The sequence below is a fragment of the Lonchura striata genome, chromosome 4 (genome assembly GCF_050655825.1).
Source record: "Lonchura striata isolate lonStrDom1 chromosome 4, ASM5065582v1, whole genome shotgun sequence".
NCBI lineage: Eukaryota > Metazoa > Chordata > Aves > Passeriformes > Estrildidae > Lonchura > Lonchura striata.
The window spans coordinates 18,535,439-18,553,932 of record NC_140706.1 but is presented as its reverse complement, the minus strand read 5'-3'; the positions used below and the strand labels follow the sequence as shown (position 1 = coordinate 18,553,932).

The window sequence follows — 18,494 nt, the reverse complement described above, 5'->3', positions numbered from 1 at the left end:
TATTTGTGCACATAATTAAAAAATTATTTCTGTCTCACATCTCTATTTTCATGCACTTTTAACTGTCATGAAAGCAAAGATTCCTTTGATTTCCAAAAGGTAGGCATTTCTTGTCTTTAATTAATTTTAATTCCTTTCAACATGAAGTCAGAGATTTTTTTACTTTCTTCCACCTTCTGGATTTAAGCAACTTCCTGGTAATTCAATACACAGACCTTTATCTGGTAATTCAATATACAGAAAAGTTTTAGTAAAAAATTCTTCCCTAAATAACTGCTTAGTTTGGGTCATGACTGTTAAACACAATGCCTTGTCGCCTTTATCGGTTAATTCCCATGGAAACATGAAGAGGAGAATCCTGGACAAGGTGGAAGAAGAGCCCAGGGTTTGGAGCTTGCTGAGTGCCCAGAGAGGAGGGCAGTTAGAGAGCAGTGGCCATTTGCAGGTCTGTACCTCACAGCTGATGCTGCAAATGAAGCTGAGCTGGTAGCAGCAAGGACCAGCTCACCCATCTCACATAGGCTCTCTCTCTTCCTTCCTGACCCCTTTCTGGGCACATTTGATGTGCACTGTTTTATTAATGAATGATAACTTAAAAGGTAAGACATCACATGTCCAAATCCTGCCAGCATGGGCACAAGCATGCATGACAGACCCAGTTCAGGCACAAGAAGAAGCCAAGCCTGGAAGAGTCTTCCCTATTTACTTCACCAATATTGGAAGCCAGAGGGAGAGACATGAAAGGGGAGGGAAATGACTATGTACCACAATGCTTCTGCCTTTACAGACTTGATGACATCAGCCAACATATCCAAAAACTCCGTGGAAAGGATGGGAGAAGTGAACCCTGTCCAGGAAAGCCTCACCTTCAGGTCTGTCTCTTCCACCCTCTCTGCCACACAAGTCAGTCAGAGCTGCAGTCAGAGCTGCCCCATGACCAGCACATCTGGCACCCACATGGCTGAAACACTGATCAGAAAATTTGCCTCCAATGCTCCTCATACACAGAGCCCCTGTGCCCAGCCTCCAAAAGTCAGAGCTGGTTTCGTGCTCCCGTAAACAAGGTTCACCGGCAGCTAGCAGTCACTCTAAGGGAGTATAATTAGTCATTCATTTAATCATAATCCTTTATGTAGCTGATGGTGAAAACGTTTTGTCTCTGCCCACATCAGTAAGCCACACATCCTCCTCCTGCTGCTGGGAAGGAAAAGTCACAGACAAAATCACTTGTGTCTTACTGCAACACAGGTGAGTATTGTTTTCTGGCACTCCACAAAGGAAAGAGTATCTCCTCTTCCACATTACCAGGAAAAGTTATTCTACAGTTCCATTAGCAAAAACAACACGCTTCACATTCTTTATCTGTGATGTAAGACCCAGAGCAGCTCCCAAGATACACAAAGATCATCAAACAGATGAAAGAAAGTCATTCTTGCTTGTTTCAACAAGGATTCCCATTTGCTTGGAGCAAATTCTTGCATTTCCATCCATGCCAAAACAACCTCCAGCCCCACCCAGGCAAAAACACCTCCATCTTGTTAAACAAGTTTCATTTATATATGTTCAGCATTTAAAGAGGTATTAAAAAAATAACTGCTCTGCACAAGAGAGTCTTAAGTGAAATGTAATCATGAAAATATATTGGAAAGTCAGATGTGAAGCTGCAACTTATTCCAACCATGGAGACACTGAATATGCTGAACACCACCGTCCTGAAAGATGCCATCAGCACTACAGCTCTTCTGTTACACTTAGTATGGAAATGAAGGATTCAGCCTGCATTATTACTGTATGGAAACTGAGCTGATGCATTCAGTGGAGAAACTGGAGCTTGAAAACTTCAGCAGACAAACAGCCTCTTCGTCTCCTAAATAAAGTCTCTCCAAACAAGAATTCAGCAGAGCATTTTTCCATAATAAGCATCTCCCATATTGCTGAGGTGCTCAGGATCCCACAGGTACGTCATGTATTATTATTGTTTTTGCTTTATGTGATGAAACATAATAGAATGAGAGTTAATCATCCCTGTAGAGGAAGTCTTTTATAGGTATGTATTTAAAGTCATTCATATGAGCCCTCGCCAACCTCTGATTTGAGAAGATAGACTTGAATACTGGAGACCTTTACAGCATTTGCCTTGAGCATTTGAGTTTGCAGAGACATTACTGTGAGTGGTATCAATGACTGATGCTAGCAGAACCACCTATACCCTTGAAGTCCTCCCACAGTTGTCAGCTTTCTCAGATCCCAGCTCTTGTTAAGAGAAACAGCTGAGAAGATAGTGGAGAGACACCTGATACTCTCTGCTGGAGTCCTAGCCACAGCTACTTACTGTTAATTAATCACTGTGCTACAAAGATAATCTACATTCTATAGTTTTCCCTTTAAAGAATTTTTCCTTGTCCCAGACACAGACATTAACACCTTGAGAAAATACTCAGAAGACAATCTGTGTGCTGTGGAGGAGCAGAGCAGCAGCGTGGCAAAGTGACTTCATCGCTCCCTGGCTGCTCACACTTGCCTTTGGAAAGGCTGACGTCAGGTGTGGTAGAAAAGACCAACATTGCTGACACAAGATGTCAGTGACAATGAAAACCCTAATAGTGGTTTACTTTTGAGCACAAAGACAACTACATGCAAAGGAACATATTAGAGAACAGGCCAATGACAACGCACACTGCAACAACCTGCTGTGCTCAGCTGGATGCACCGGTCCAGGTCCAAAGGCAGGAGAGCCACAATTGCTGGATGAGGTGCTGGAGCGATGAGCTCTGCCCACCCCCGTGCCAGCCCAGGTGTCTCAGTGCCGTGCATCTGGCTCCTGCCTTGGCTGGCAGGCCACCAGGCAGGGTGCCTGCACCCAGGCTGAAGTCATGGAGCTCACGTCAGGACACGCATTGGTGCTTTGGATATCCACCTGTTGGGAGCAGTACTGAAACGGGAGCTAATTTCCTCCTCAGAGTGGCAGGTCACAATATGCTATGCATATTGCAAAGGTCTGAAAACCAATGCCTGTGCAAGATGTAATCCAGTCTGTTTCAGTGAACCTCGTGGCAAATCCTCTCACACCATCGTGTGTGCCTCTTTCATTGTGAGTATAATCTTTCCTTGCCTTTGGAAAATGCTAACCATTTGTGACATCCTTTCTAACTTCAAAAGAAACTGAACCCTCCCCCTCCTAAGAGGAAGATAGATGGAAAAAATCAATTGTATTCGAATTCTGAAAATGTGAGAGAGAAAAACTCAGAGCCGAAGGGGGCTCCTGTTGTTTTTATGTCCATATTCTCTCACTACAGCATTTCAAAGAGTTAAAGTCTCTGGGGAATTATCTGAGCAACACTAGGTGTCATGCAGTTGCCCTATATTGCATTCCTCAGTGACTCACTGGGCTGTAACAGCTTTGCCTCTGTTGCAGAGCTGCACTCTCTGTGCTTTGCAGTCCTAAATCAGAAACAGCTGTCAATCTATTTGTTTTGAACTACCACCTGTGTGCACCCGGCCGGTATTGTTCCTACCTCTCCACCCATGACAGCTCACCAAAAGGCCACGGTGTGCCTGACAGGAGAACTGCAGAGCAGCAAGCCTTAAAGAAATCTCACTCCTGGGGAACAGACCCAGTCAAAGCAAGACAAAGTAAAAAGTACTGAGGAAAAGAGCAATATTTTCAAAACTAACTTATAATAACTACAACCACCTACATGCACCTACAGCTCCATATCAGATTTTAGGTTCAGCCAGGCTTTCCCCGTTCTTTCTCCCTCTCAATCCATTCTTCTGTCTCAGCTTTTCTACAAAACTACATCACTTCCTTATCATTCACCACAGCACTAAAGTTTCTATCTTAAAAAAGGATTTATTAGCTAATCTGATATCCAAATATATTACTTAGTAAATATGAATATTTATCACACATACTTCATAGGAATAAATACCAACCTATGTATCAGGTCTTCTTACACAAAATTTGAAGAAATATTGTCTTTTTCCTCTCAAAATTTACAACTTGCAACATAGAAGCACACTATGTAGAGACAGGAAAAGAAAGCTTCTCAGCCAGCACAAATTCATTCAGTAGCTTTACATGAGCTGATAGTTTTGCCCCAGAACCAGTTCCATGGCAGCCACAAAGCCCCAGGTGCAACAGAAGCAGTAACAACTTAAATAAACACCAGCAATGATTCAGCCTTGCTAGGAGCAAGTCTTGTCTTTGCTCTGGCACCAGCCGCTTCCTTGGGGCTTTTCTTTGAATAAGTCAGCAGGCTTAGCCGGGATGTAAACTTTCAACTCATGCAGTAGTAAAGGCAAAAAGAGATATGCAAAAGCTACAAAAACAGAGCACTGTGCTCAGTTTTATTCCTATGGATCTGTAAGACTCATTGCTCACAAGCCTGAATCTAACACATAGCAAAACTAAAAATATACACAAAACAAACTAGAAAAGAGAACTTTTATCTATGTATGTGCAGAGAGAGAACAAATCCCAAAGATTAATTTTTGAATTGACAGCCAAGCAAAGCACTGGAGACTGCCCCCAAAGAGCCAGAGCCAGGAAATACCAGCAAACTACTTGAAATGCCTAGTAGGTATTCAAATAAAACAATTACTTTTTCAGAATAAAATGCCAAGAAAATTAATAACCCTACCAACAACAAAATAGTACAGATCTACCCCATCCCATAGACAAAATACATAGTAAAGAATAAAGAGAGGATAAAAAAATGATATTAAAAAGACTTACTGATCTAATAGAAGAGCTGATAATAAAAGTTACTGAGAAACCAGTTGATTTCTGCCTACTGCCACATTAGTTGAGCAAACTACATCAGACTCTAATGTATTCCTTTTACCTCCGTGTATCAAACCAAATTAGCATAAGAAAATGTTTCCATTGAGAACAGCCTGACACGGCCATCGTGAGGCACACAGGCTTTACAGAAGATCTATGCTAACACATGAACTGACTGTATTTCCTTCCAATGTTTCATTAATCATATCCTAGACATTTTCCATTATCCAATACCACTGATTACTATGACTTAAAATCTCACTTCTTTTCAAGTAATAGTTCAAAAAATACTTTCTTTTACTATAGGCAGTTTTTTTCAGGGGGGGGGGTGGTTTTTTGACAGCTGATATTTTATTTCTTTATCATATTTAATAAGAATAAATCTAGATAATTGCAGGGGAAAAAAGTAAAGTTTATTTTCAGAACTATGTTTTTTATAACTTCCTTAAAATATAGATGCAGTTAAAGGAAAACAAGGTGAAAATGTTAAGAAGAGGATGACATTTCACATGCCGCTCCAGTACCCCGCATTACCCTTCTCTTGCCATTTCTTGAACTGCAAAAGCAGAGCTTTAGATTTGCTAGCTAAAAAGGTTCAAAAGGGAAGAAAAGAAAACTCAGACTTAGTTGCTTTTACTTACCACGACTTAATTCCGAGACAATAGAGTGAACGGACCAACTGGGCAGCCACTGAAACCTGCAATATATATAGACAGGTGTTGAGCAAAGTTTGCTTTCATCACTGCACACTAACATTCCTATTTTACAGTCCAGAGGCACTGCCTACCTGCAACTTAATGATCACAATAAAACTTTTTTTTGCAGGAGTGGGCAGCAACCAACACTGATAAAACTATGGGTTATTTCACACTTATCACATTTTTTAAAATGTCCCATCAGCATTTAAGTACAAATGTGTTCATGGGAGTGCTGGAGAACTAATTGTTCCAGCCTGAAAAATTGCAGTCCACCTGATCATTCAGTAATCTTTTTTCCAATAATAATTTTCCAAAAATATTTTGCGGTCTCTAAAGTCTGTCAAAAGAGTGTGAAGGAGATGTAGTACTGTTATTTGTCTGTCCAGGTGCCTATTAATCTGCCTAAGAACCAAAGTGAAGGAGAATCAGATAAAAAACGGTGTAAGTAGGAAACACGTAAGAACTCCTTAGTACAGAGGATGGAGTTTCATTCTTATCAGTGCTCAATGTTTACAATTAAGGCAAGCTCATTAGCATTTTGGCTGTGGCTCTACTTCCAAAGTAGATTTAAAGGTGTAAGGACACCTTTGATAATTGCATTAGAACGCTAGAAATGAAGACAAATAGATGATAAAGAGATATGTTATTCAATGAAACAGTGTGGTACTATAGATTAGACAAAGCAGCCACCAGCATTGCTGTCTGTTCTAGTCCTGATCTTAACAGGGCTAAGGGATGGGGGGGCTGCACTAGGCACTGCAGCTTTATTATCTTTGATTTTTTTCTGTTTCAGTGGGCAACTTACACGGAGAAAATAAGCCATAAACCAGCCATCTAACCAGCAGATCTGCTTTGTCTGCTTGTATGCACATATCTCCCAGCAGCTTAGTGACTTAGTAACTCAGCAAAGTAAAACTCTTTCTTTTTGCACCTCTCAGTCCCCTGGAGATGCCCAGCCTTTGGAGTGGTGAGTCACAACTTCCCCTTCTCCTGAGTTGGCGTCAGAAATGTTTAATAAGCAGTAGCCATGAGAGCCTCTGCAGCCCCGTGTGCAGCATCACATCCTGGCAGCAGAACCACCAAGCACCTCCCCTGCCTGCAAGTGGCTCTGCTGGTGTCGACCCCACTGCCCACACTGTACTGGGCAGGGCTGATGGTCTAGCCCAAGGATGGAAGCACCAGCCCTGCCTCACCCTCCCCACTTGCAGTTTGCACAGAGGTGGAAAGAATGAAAAGGAAACCAATTTCTCTTCTGTGTGAAGTGGAGAACTGTCCAAAAGTGGAAAGAAATAATGGGGAAAAGACCCAAAGTCATCCTTGGTGGTTCACAGGCTCGGTTTTCTTAACGGAAGTGTACTTTATATCTTAAAGTAATACATTTTAAGTCATGCCCAACATGCAGGAAATCAGGTGAATCTTTTAATGGGGAATACTTGTATTTCTTTCAGTTATGGCTTATTCTCTTCTGAGTCACTGCTTGTGAAACCCAGCTCTTCTGAGTGGGAAGTTATGAGGTATGCACATTTCAAGTACCCAAGTACCCTGCCATGGCTCACCCAGAACATGGTGGTGTCCTCTGCAGTGTTTTTATTCCAACATTGCTAGTTCAATTTGCTAAACACAATCCTAAGTGCTGACCAAGTTAACATTTTAGAAAAAGAAAGTTCTATATCAGACCTATTGTACTAAAAAAAACTTAAGGAAAGAAAAATCAGTCATTTACACAAAGGCAGACTATCTACAGTTTGTCTTTGGAAGTCCAGGGTGAATCTTCTGCAGAGTTATTCTGAAAGAGCCTTCATAAGAAGCTTGTCACAAGGGATGAAGGTGGGTGTCTTTTGTTCCAGAAGCCTTCCCTTCATTCAAAATCAGAGGAGAAGAAACTGGTGTTCTTCCCGGAACACCAGGGCAGTCAGAGAGATAATTCAGAGTGCTTGTCTGGCGCACACTCAAAAAATGCTGCTGCTGCTTGGGAAGTATAAGGCAATGCTCTATCTTTCCACTTTAGAGTTTATTTTGAAACAACTGACTTAATTAAAAAATATATATGGGATAGGAAACAATAAATAAAGAAAGCAAGCAAATTTCAAGGGTCCTGGTTTCCTCTAGCAAAGGTGCTGGATTACTCTTCAGCTATTTGGAATAATACCTCTGAAAGTCTAGCATTTAGCAGGAAGTGCAAACACCAAAAATGTCTTAAACACAGAATAAGAAAAAATTCCTAGCATGTGCAAATTCTGTGAGAGGTGAACTCTGTCCAGTCACTGTTATATGTTGCAAGAAGTTATGACACAGAAATGAAACATGTCTACATAATGTCTGTGCTACAAGCTCCTTTACAGATCTCCCCCACAAAAGGGGTACCTGCTGTGCAAGTGTCAACCACAACCATCTGTAACAGCAAGCCCTAGTACAGTAAACCAGTGACTAGTGCACCTAAGTCACAACTAAAACAAAAATAATTAAAAAGAAGTAATAGGAAGTAAAAGAAATGGCCATTTATCCTGCGAAGGTCAGTGCAGTCCAGGATACATATTCACTAACAGTAGTACTGACATGATGAGGTTTGCTCTTATAGTAGAGTCAGCTTCAAAAGACAGCAAGCATGAGCATGGCTCTCAGCTAACGCCAGCAGAAAAACTCTCTCTCTGTCTCTTACATTTTAATTTAATTTTTACTATTCCACAAATCCAAAGAATTCACACCTAAACAATGTACATTCAAAAGGGTGGGAATCTAGAAAACAGCTACATGGCTCTTTACTGAAGAGAACAGGTATTGTTTCCATCATTTGGAAACAAAAGTGTCTATTTTCTCTTGTTCAGAAACCTTGACCAAATCTAGTTGTCTATATTTGGGAACAACATGAGTGTAAATCCCTCTTTCAGATATGTAAAACACAAAGCCCTGATCATTAAAGAGAGAGGCCAGTGATGATTTCAATAGGAATTATAGCCAGGAGAGTTATTTGGTACAGACTTATACCCATTCAGCTGAAAAACATTTTCCTTCTTTGTGCAGTTACCTAGAAAAATCTAAGTGCTGGCTTTATCTATTGTCTGAAAGTATTTTTCCTATAAACATTTTAGCAGTGAAGCTTATTAATGAAAAGACCCAGCCAGATGTGTGTCTTTTGAATATGAACTTCCATAGTGGTACCCAGCTGGGTATTTATTTGCAAACAATACTTGCAGCAGACTTTGACCCTGACAATATATAGGATGCTTTGATTTTGTAACATAGGGTAAGTGCTACAACTCTGCTGTTCACTAATTAATTTACTTTCCATTAAAAAGTGTAAATTTGTCTTTGAAGGAAATTTTTGGCTTTTAGCTACCCTTCACTCTTCTGCCTATTACTGAAATACATACTCAGAACTTTTTTTCCCAATATTTCTGCTATAGTTGGGAATAGTAAAGAATAACTTCTAAGTCGACTTCGACAGGAATAAGAAAACCCCTAATTTAATGTATACAGAAACTGGATTCTATCATAGGGTTCTCTATTACAATACTGTGCATTTCATCTAAGATGGATGATAATGCAAAAAAAAATTAATGAAGTTACAGTAGTTAACATACTTCCAGAGCTGAGTAATGAATAAAGTCATAAAGAGACAGCATTCAGCAGAACCAATGCCAGGAATGGAAGGGGGAAATAAAATCTGAACCAAAGGAGTCACAAAGAGAAAAACTACAGGAAGGGCTTTCAGACATATAAAGGAAAATAAATGTTTCAACACAGAAGAGAGTTTTATGAAGCAATTATATGGCAAACAATTTTAGACAGATAGAAGTGTTTGAAAGGAAAAAGGAAATCTCTTTTGGTCTTATGACAACTGAACAGTTCCTTCAGTATAGAATGAGTTTATTCTCATTACCACCATGTCTCAAATTTTTTTGTCAGTACAAATGCATCCTTGGACATGAGTTAAGGAAGTTATTTTGTTCACATTTTCCATGATAGCTATGTTTTCCATTAAAGTAGCTTATTACAGTTGTTTTTATTGTTCCTGAAGTATCTTATTTTAACATCCTATTTAGTTGATGTTTTGCTACAAGATGCACAGTTCTCAATAATTACTGATGTGTAAGGGACTCCTCATCTGGAGCCTGCAGTCTGGGCACTAGGGGTGAGGATTCCAGCTCAGGGGCAGTTCTGCTTAGCACAGAAGCCCACAGCCTCTGACCCTCTCCCAGGGGAGGCATGGCCAGAGGCAACAAGGCACAGGCTAAAGTAGGGCATGTGAAAAAATAGTACCAGCAGTAGCCTGCATTTGATTTCAACAAGAATGCTAAAAATTTGGATCATGTAATTTGCTTTGACCACTAAATCCCAGATAAATTTTTAAACTTTGCTTACCATAGCTGTTTTAAACTTTCACTTCTTGTCTGGAGTGTATAACTAAAAGGTTTAACTAAAGGTTAAGATGATTCATTAAAAAATAATCTCCAAAACAAAGATCTGGTGATGCTTTGGCATCAGAAATTTTTAATCACAAAAGAAACCCAATATTATTCCCCTCCTGTTAACCTTTCCTTGCACTTTTTATAGTCTCTCCCCTAACCTTGCCCTGACACCACACTCCTCTTTCCCCACTCCTGTTCACTCTCTCAACCAATCTTACATTCCACACCTCTGGTTGCTTCCCAGTTTGGACACACATGAATGCAAGTAGCACCTTCCCAACAAATGAGTGGCAGGGAAGAGGAAAAGATGTGAAAGGAAGTGTGAGAGCTCTTAAATAAATAATAATATTCACACTCTTAGGCAAGCCTTAATTTACAGATTCAAGTGCTTTGGGAAAGTAAGCGATGTTGGCTCCTTTTATTATGCACAAACAGTTTAAATATATGTTTAATTTTAAGAAATCCATTGTTTTCTTCCTACATGATTTGTTAATTCTTGGCTGACACTGGACACAGTGTTGCTGGTAGCAGGACAAGAAAGTATAATTACTGTCAGCCAGCTGATCATGATTGCAGAGACAGAGGCTTCACCTCACCTTTCCCACCTGGGCACTGCTTCTGCGCCTGCGCTGTGCAGCCTGCTGGCCTCCAATGCTGCCTACGGAGCAGCTGCTCAGGTTCCACTCCCATGATCATTTATCTTCTCCCCAAATTAATTCCGCCAAAAAGGCAGATTTGAGGGTGACTTAAAATTAGGATTTTGGACAAAACCAATAGTCTCTCAAGAACACACTACTCATTCAAAGGCCATATGCACTAATTGTGTACAAAAATGTATATTCCAAATAAAGTATAAAACACCTCAAACTCCAGGTGAAAAATTACAAATTATTTCATCAATGACACTGTTCTGTACTTATTGTTGCAAAATGCTTGACAATATCCCCTTTCTGAGCCTTTGTTCATGAAGCAGCTTTTGGATAACTCTAGGTGACTTACCTAAAGGTGATCTGATGCCATGAGGTCAGGGAATAAATCTCTTTTCTTTGAAATTAGTTGCCATACAACTGATTGTCCAAGTCACTAATTCTGTACAGGTCATTAACTAGATCTGCAAAATTACCAGCAAAATCAAACCATCTGGTATTTAATAAATATCAAACTGTAACTTTCCTTAATGTATAGTTTATAAGCAATTACCTGTGATTATCATCTAACACAAAAGGTCTTTGAATGTATCTGGAGAGGGGCAACAAAGATGGTGAAAGCTGGAAGGAATGTCCTGTGAGGAGTTGCTGAGGGCTCTGGGTTTGTCTATGTAGGAGAAAATGAAGCTAAGGGGTGACTTTATTGCTCTCTGTAGCTTTTTGAGGAGGGGAAGTAAAGAGAGAGAGAGAGAGAGCTGATCCCTTCTCCTCCCTTCTGCAGGGTTAGGACTCAAGGGAATGGTGCAAAACTGCACCAGAAAAGGTCTAGACTGGACATTAGGAGGCATTTCTTTAGCAAAAGGGAGGTGAAACCCCAGATCAGACTTTCTAAAGAGGTGGTCAATGCCCAGCATTTAAGAGGCATGTGGACAATGCCATAAACAACATGTTTTAACATTTGGTCAGCCCTGAATTGGTCAGGGAGTTGGACTAGATGATCGTTGTAGGTCTCTTCCAACTGAGTCTATTCTATTCTATTCTATTCTATTCTATTCTATTCTATTCTATTCTATTCTATTCTAATTCTATTCCTGCCAGGATAATCAGGAAAGGAATCAAAGTCAAGTAATGCGTGAGGACAGCCCTTTCTGTGTGAGAACTGCAGTCATTTTCTTACTGCATTAGGCAAACTAGTCTTGCTGCATAGTTGAGAGATCCTGCAATTAGGAGTGTGCCAAACATCAGAAAAATTGTCTCCTTCTTTCACAGCAACATCTCTCAGTGATGCCTGTGCCTAAACTGTTTAAATCCAGTCCTGCTGTCAGCCATTGAAACTGTGGACTCTTTTGGAGGATTTTGTTCTTGAAAACATTACATTGTACATGGTGCAAGAACCATTCCCACTGTCCTTGCAGTATAAAATGGATATAAGTCCTCAGCCTTAAGTCACACATGAAGAAATGCAAGGCTTTTTTCCTTTAAATACTATCCCCAGGACTTTCTATAGACTTCAGTTGCCCATCCTCAAGATACATGCAATGAGTGACTTCACTAGAATAAGAAGACATAGGTTCTTATAAACTTTTGAAAGATTAAATCTCCTATTCACACACAATTATAGTTCCTATTGACTCAGAAGTGTAAATGTGTGTGTGTAAGCCATTATATTGACCAAGGCATGCAGACAGTAGCTGCTTTTTAATTGTTTAGAGTTGATACACAAATATTTTTAGCTTTACACAAATATTTTTAGCTTTATAAGGGGTAATTAAGGGAGTAACAAGACCAATACTTGCTTTTACAAAGGAAGGCTGTAATAGACACTGGGCAATCCTGAGAAAGAACCCAAGACAGAAAGCATTTCCTCTTGTGCAGGGTTTTTGCTGTTTGCTTCCCTTGAAGGACAGAAAGTGATGTGCTTTTTATAGCAGTTGTCTCTCTTTATATGAAAAATCATAGAATCATAGAATGGCTTGAGTTGGAAGGGACCTTAAAGACTGCCTAGTTCCCACCTCTCTGCCATGGGAAGGACACATTTCATTAGACCAGGTTTCTCAAAGCCCTGTCCAACCTGACCTTGAACACCTCCAGGGATGAGGCATCCACAGCTTCTCTGGGCAACCTGTTCCAGTGCCTCACCACTCTCATGGGGAAGAATTTCTTCCTAACATCTAATGTAGACCTGCCCTGTTTCAGTTTGAAACCATTGCCCCTTGTCCTATCACTCTCTGCTTATGAAAAATCCCTTTCCTTCCTTTTTATAAGGCCTGGAATCTATAACAGCTTTTCCTACTGAGTACACAAAGCAGAACTCAAAGGTATTAAGTAAATATCCGAACCTTTGGGCTCAGTGATGGCAGAAAAATGCCAGCAAAAACTCACAACTAAACATTCTCTGTCCTGTTCTTAAGCTGAATTAATGAAAGAGGAATTTGAACATTTCTTGAAAATAGAGAGTGATACTTCAAGGATACCTGAACACATCATTAACCATCTTTCCTAAAGGAAAAATACCTCCGCTGTGGCTGGTTGTTCAAGTGCAAAGAGGAAATACTACAGCAAAGACTGTCTTCTTTCTTTAAAGAGTGGATCATGTTAACTTTAAAAAGCATCATAAACAATTCTGCTCAGGAAAATATAATTTTATCTCTCTAAAAAATTATTTGATAAACCACTGGCTTGGCTGTTCTTTAAACCTCTTCAAACTTAGGCCTAAATATTATTCTCATTGATAAGCTGGGATTTTCTGGCATAATATGACCAAATTAAGCTCTTGCTTTTAGGTCTTGCAAAGTATCTCTATCAGTTAACAAAAACACAGTCTTAATAATAATTTAATGCATTTTTCATTGAAGTTTGTGCATTTTCAATAAATATTATACTATTGCAAAACTATGACTTCCATTACTTTCAAATTAAGTGTTTCTTTGTTTAAGTAACAAGCATAAATTAGTTCAGTGAGAAGACAAGAATTGCTTCTTAATAGTAGTTGGAAGAAATTTTTTTTAAACCTGAAGGTAACAAGTGTCATTTTGCATATATTAAGATTTAAAGAGGTGATTTTGTTACAGCTGATGTGTAATTCAAGACTTTCAGAGTTGTAAAACTGTAACTTTATGCTAATTTATATAAATTATGTATAGCCCATTTACAATACGTTATGTGCTGTCCTTGATCCTCACACCATGCTTGGATTGGTCTGCTATTTTTTAATCAGCTCTGTCTCCACAGGTCTTGTAAACTGTTACTGGTTCCAGGAAATAAGAATTGACCTACCAGCCTTCACCCCTGTCAGTCACAGCAAGGGCTGGCACATGTCATATGCCACAGACCACATTCTTTTATTATTAGGTGAGTTTGGTTCTTTATTTGAAAAATACTGTTGAATAAAATAAAAAAGGCTGAAGTATAGAACTAGTGATATTCAGAGATAGTCAAAGCAGACATTTCAGAATAATTATTATGTATGACCTTTCCACAGTCTGAAGCCCTTGATCAGCTGTAATTGTTCCATGCTTGCGGCTGTTCTTTTCACTGAAACAGCAGCAGGAATAACAACCAGGATCCTTTTTCAGCCCAGGTGCATTAAGGGCAACAGGGAACACCATGCATGGAATGAAAGCCTGTCCAAGGCACCCACTGTGAACCTCAGTCTGCCCAGAAAAGCAGTGATGGGTTTGCAGATGGGACAGAGCTGCCCACCTGCTCTCAGGGACAAGGACATGGCCATGCTCCCTCAAGGATGATAAACTCCCACTCCAGCAGCTACACAGCAGGGTCCTGGCAGCAGCTGAGCATCAGTTTCTAGATGTGATGCCGTGGGAAACACTTGGCTGTTTCTCAGGAGTGAATATATAGTGTCACAAAATACAAGCCCTGGAAAATTGGAAAATGGGAACACAGCAAACTGCCAAGGTTTCTGGTAGGGTTGACAGCATGATTGCACACACCAGACAAGAGCACAAGGCTCGATCCAACTCCCCTTTTAGACACAGAAGCAGTCCCTGTAAGTGTTGTTTCCAGCTGCAGTGTGTCTGTCACATGCATAATACATCATGCATTTGCCTGCAAAGCTGAAAGTGCTCTTCTATAGCTGGATATTACAGAGATTAAGACAGCAAACCATCACAACAAAGGGTAGCATGAAGAAGGAGAAATAGCTTGTACAATCCATGTATTTGTAATATCAAGTATGCTATTGTTTGCCTTTTACTGACTTACTGATATTTCCTCTGGAAAGTCACTGACTCTTTTTCTTAGTCCCATCATTTCTGAAAAGTGTCATATTTACTATGTGGCCGATTCTACTACTGGTCTTGCATTTTGAAAGTTAAAGCAGACCACAAAATGGCATTAATGCAAAGCCAGCATGATATGTTCAGGAGGTATATAGAATAGTTTCCAGCACACTTTGTGTAATCTCTAAACAAAATACTTAAGGCTAATTATGCCTGAGAACAGTAAAATAATACCTGATTTTTGCATAGTGCATTTCACATTAAAGGGAATCAATCTGTTAAAGATGTAAGATGCATGTTAAGATACAAGACTAAGATAGTTATAAATGGTTAAGAGCAATTTCTGGTGAAGGACAAGATAATGCAGCCTGAGACAGGTGCCATACCCAGATACTGGCACACCTCTGCAATCTTTGCTTTAAAGTTTTCTGTTTCAGGTGAGCCTGAGCTTAAGATTGCTCTTTGAAAGTGAAGACAGGGAGACACCCATTTGAACAACCATTTCTGAGAATTTCCTGTCCTTGAAATACTTTCTTAAAAGGAGTGGTTCAGTGGCAGCTTTATCCAAACAGTAAGCAGAGGAACACTGGAGTGGCCAGTTTGAGATGACTGGCAAACTTCCTGCTGAATTATTCAAAACGTGCCACCTTTTAGTCATGCAACAGCATCATATCATCTCCACTAGTGGAGCAGCTTCCTCTGCCTCCCAGTGGCCCCTTGGTCTCCAGGTCAGGCTGCCTGCAGCACCCCAGCTCCTGCTGCCATGATTTGAAACAATATTTGGGTTTACATAAGCTTCAAGGTAATGGTGGAAACCTTCCTGTTCTAGCCACAGTCCTTGCTGGGATGCTTTCCTTGGAGCTGGACCCCTCAGAGCATTTTCAGTGCAGAGAACTCCACCATCAAACCCTTCCTCCTCCTTCTGCCCATGCCTAATCCCCTCCCAGGGCAGCCTGAGTACAGCAGCCACAGCTCCCTGGCACTGCCAGGAGAAGGGAATTCACTGTGGGTGGGAGCAGCCATGGGACTCACAGTGCTCCCAGTGCAGGGGTGGCTGCTGCTCCAAAGCATGCAGGAGCAGCCCAGCACATCACTGCTGCTCACTCCATGCAGCTGTCCCAGCACAATGTGCCAGCACCCGCCAAGGGACACCATCCCTGGGGAACAAAGTGGGGTTCACAGCCTGGGGATATGGAGGAGCTGGCAGGGCCAGGGAATGATGCAGGAGGGACATTGCCTGCACATCTGACAGTGAGCTGTGCTCTGCAAGGACACACATGCAAACTGCTCTGCAGGGACAGGCATGCAGAGGGATGGAGGGGAAGGAGGCTGAGGTGCCCTCTGCTCTTAGTGTAGGAGTTGGTCCTCACCCCCAGCCACCAGCAAACCCAGCTCTGCTGTGATATGCTGCCACACAGAAACATGCACCAGCTCTAATGAACAGGGTGAGATGTGCAGCTCTCATCCTCCTCAAAGGAATTACAACTTGCCAGTAAGAATGAAAGTTCACAGGCCTGGAGGTCCAGGGTGTAACTTGCACACGTTTGGTCTAGTCCACAGATCATGGTGATACAGTAAATTCTTCACAGATAAGAAAATGCACAGGGTTTTTTGTGGGCTTTGGTTTGCAGGAATTGCAAGATGTGTTTTGCGAGATAACTTCTATCTTATCTTTATTTTTTCTGTTCTAAAGCAGAACAGTCTGGATACTAAAGCCATTTCTGCCACAATATTAACCCCATCAGGTAGAACAAGCTTCACTAAAAGAATTTTAGCCTTGGCTTTGGATTCAAGGAGTTAAAATGTGGCTTTAGAGCTACACAGAGTTTCTAGCACTGGAAGATGTCTCCTTCCACACTACAGAAGGCAGATAGCCAAATATAGCTGGATAAACTACTCTCCCAGATACTCTCCCTACTACTTTCCTTCTAAACTGCTCTCCTTTCTCTGGCTAAACCAAACAATGGTTGACTGCTAATGCTCTTGCTCATTTTGTATGTATACATGATTGATTTCTAGTATTGCAGTCCTCATGTAGGTTTTTGGTATAATACTCAGAGCCAATACCTAATACATACAAGTGATTGATAGATGTCTGCACCAGCATCACACTTCTCACACTAGTACTTCTCCTGGTTTAGGTCTTACTCTTTTTTTGAGGATATATTCAATTTCACAGGAACACAGATAAGGAATTCAGCAGAACTAGACAACAGATGTTTTTATTCAAAACATCAATTGGTTAACACATCCCACCTGCACCCAACTTTCTGTTTTGTCGGCCTCCGTATGTTCATAATTCTTGTCTCAATTTTTTTCTGAGGCCTTGTACACTACAACATAGCTGCATTGTTTTGATCACCATTTTCTCCCTTCTTTCACAGATAACATGCTACACTTGCTATTTCCAGTCTTCTTATCTCCCTCCTGGGCTGGCAGCCATTTAAGCCATCTGACCCACATTCCCTCTGACCTTTATTACAGAATTTCTTCTCCCAGATGACCAGCCTCCCCAGTGCACTATAGCCATTTTGGGTATGGTCTATATATTCCCACACTCCTGGCCCTAATTGCTTTCCTGTGTTTTCCCCCGGAAGAAAAATATTTTTTTCTTTTTCCCCTCAAAGATGCACCATTAACCTGGTATCATCAGGACACAGATACCCACATCCCTGCATTTCTTTTAGTGGTAAAGAAATGAAGGGACCATTTGAGGCATGTTTAACAAATCCAATTACCCAAAGCACATAATGGAGAGGATCTTCTCTGCCTAGGGGTACAAGCAAAGACAAACTATCTGCTATTTAAAGACAAAATACACACCTATCATTTTCACAGAGAGAAAAGTATTGTATGGAGGATTTGCTCTTTTAGGCTCATGAGCCTTTTGAGGTTCTAGGCTTTTGAACATAGTAATATTTCATAAAAAAGCCCATTCATCCATTCTTAAGTTCCCTTTAAGTAGGTCTCAAAGGTAAGAACTGCCTTACAGAGCATGTAATCACCTCATCTGTCATTATATCACACAGTTGCATAAAAGAGCACACTGTATTTGGGATTTCATGTCCAGCATGGAACTCACCATCATTCACCCAATGCAATTGCATAAAAAAAGTGTTTCCTGAGAAAAATGCCTGAGAAATAAAATGGGGCTCTCTTCTAGTCATTACAGTAAATAATACTTTCCTACCTGAGAGCAGAGAAATTTTACTGAAGTGTGTCACACAGAGCAGCTGGCGGAGCCTTCACCTGGTGCAGCCTTCACCTCGTGCCAAGTCACACAGTCACACCTCTGGAAGGTGCACGCTCAGGACACTGCTCACAGCCAAAGTCACAGCAATCAAAGCCAGCTCGGGATGGCTGCTAAACCTGCAGCCACAGGTCTTCTACACCCACCCTGAAATGAAAAGGCCAGGGCAGAGGCCTTTCCTCCTCCAAGGAGGAAGAAACCACTCCACAGACCTTGAATATAAGAATAAAAGGTGAAAAAGCTTATAGGAAAGTCCTCTTACCTTTTGTGGAAACTTGGTCAGGCTTGCCAGTACAATTTGATCATTGTCCCATACATACTGGGTAGAAAAAGCAGTGTGTCGGCTCTCAGAAATTCAGAGAAGGAAACAACTCTATATCCCTCTACCTTTAAGCCCTGTCAATTGCCTTTAGGTTTTTAACATTTGATTCAAAACATCTTGTGTAATTTATTACTTATCTTTTGT

The 18,494-nt window shown here is 40.8% G+C and overlaps 1 protein-coding gene across 3 annotated transcripts in view; it reads right to left on the bottom strand.

Annotated features, from left to right (window-relative positions):
• The window catches only part of SLC34A2 (solute carrier family 34 member 2), a 30,352-nt gene extending 12,294 nt beyond the window's left edge, over positions 1–18,058 (bottom strand). Inside the window, exons 1-2 of one of the 3 annotated variants that reach the window (XM_085577749.1) lie at positions 17,969–18,058; positions 5,428–5,483 (exon numbers count right to left, since the gene is read on the bottom strand). The gene's annotated coding sequence lies outside the window, so the exon portion shown is untranslated. Of the gene's footprint in view, positions 1–4,738; positions 4,938–5,427; positions 5,484–5,573; positions 5,715–17,968 lie in introns of those variants that run through there. The other 2 variants (XM_085577748.1, XM_021554331.3) reach the window with 2 other exon arrangements.
• Between the last annotated feature and the right edge of the window lie 436 nt (positions 18,059–18,494).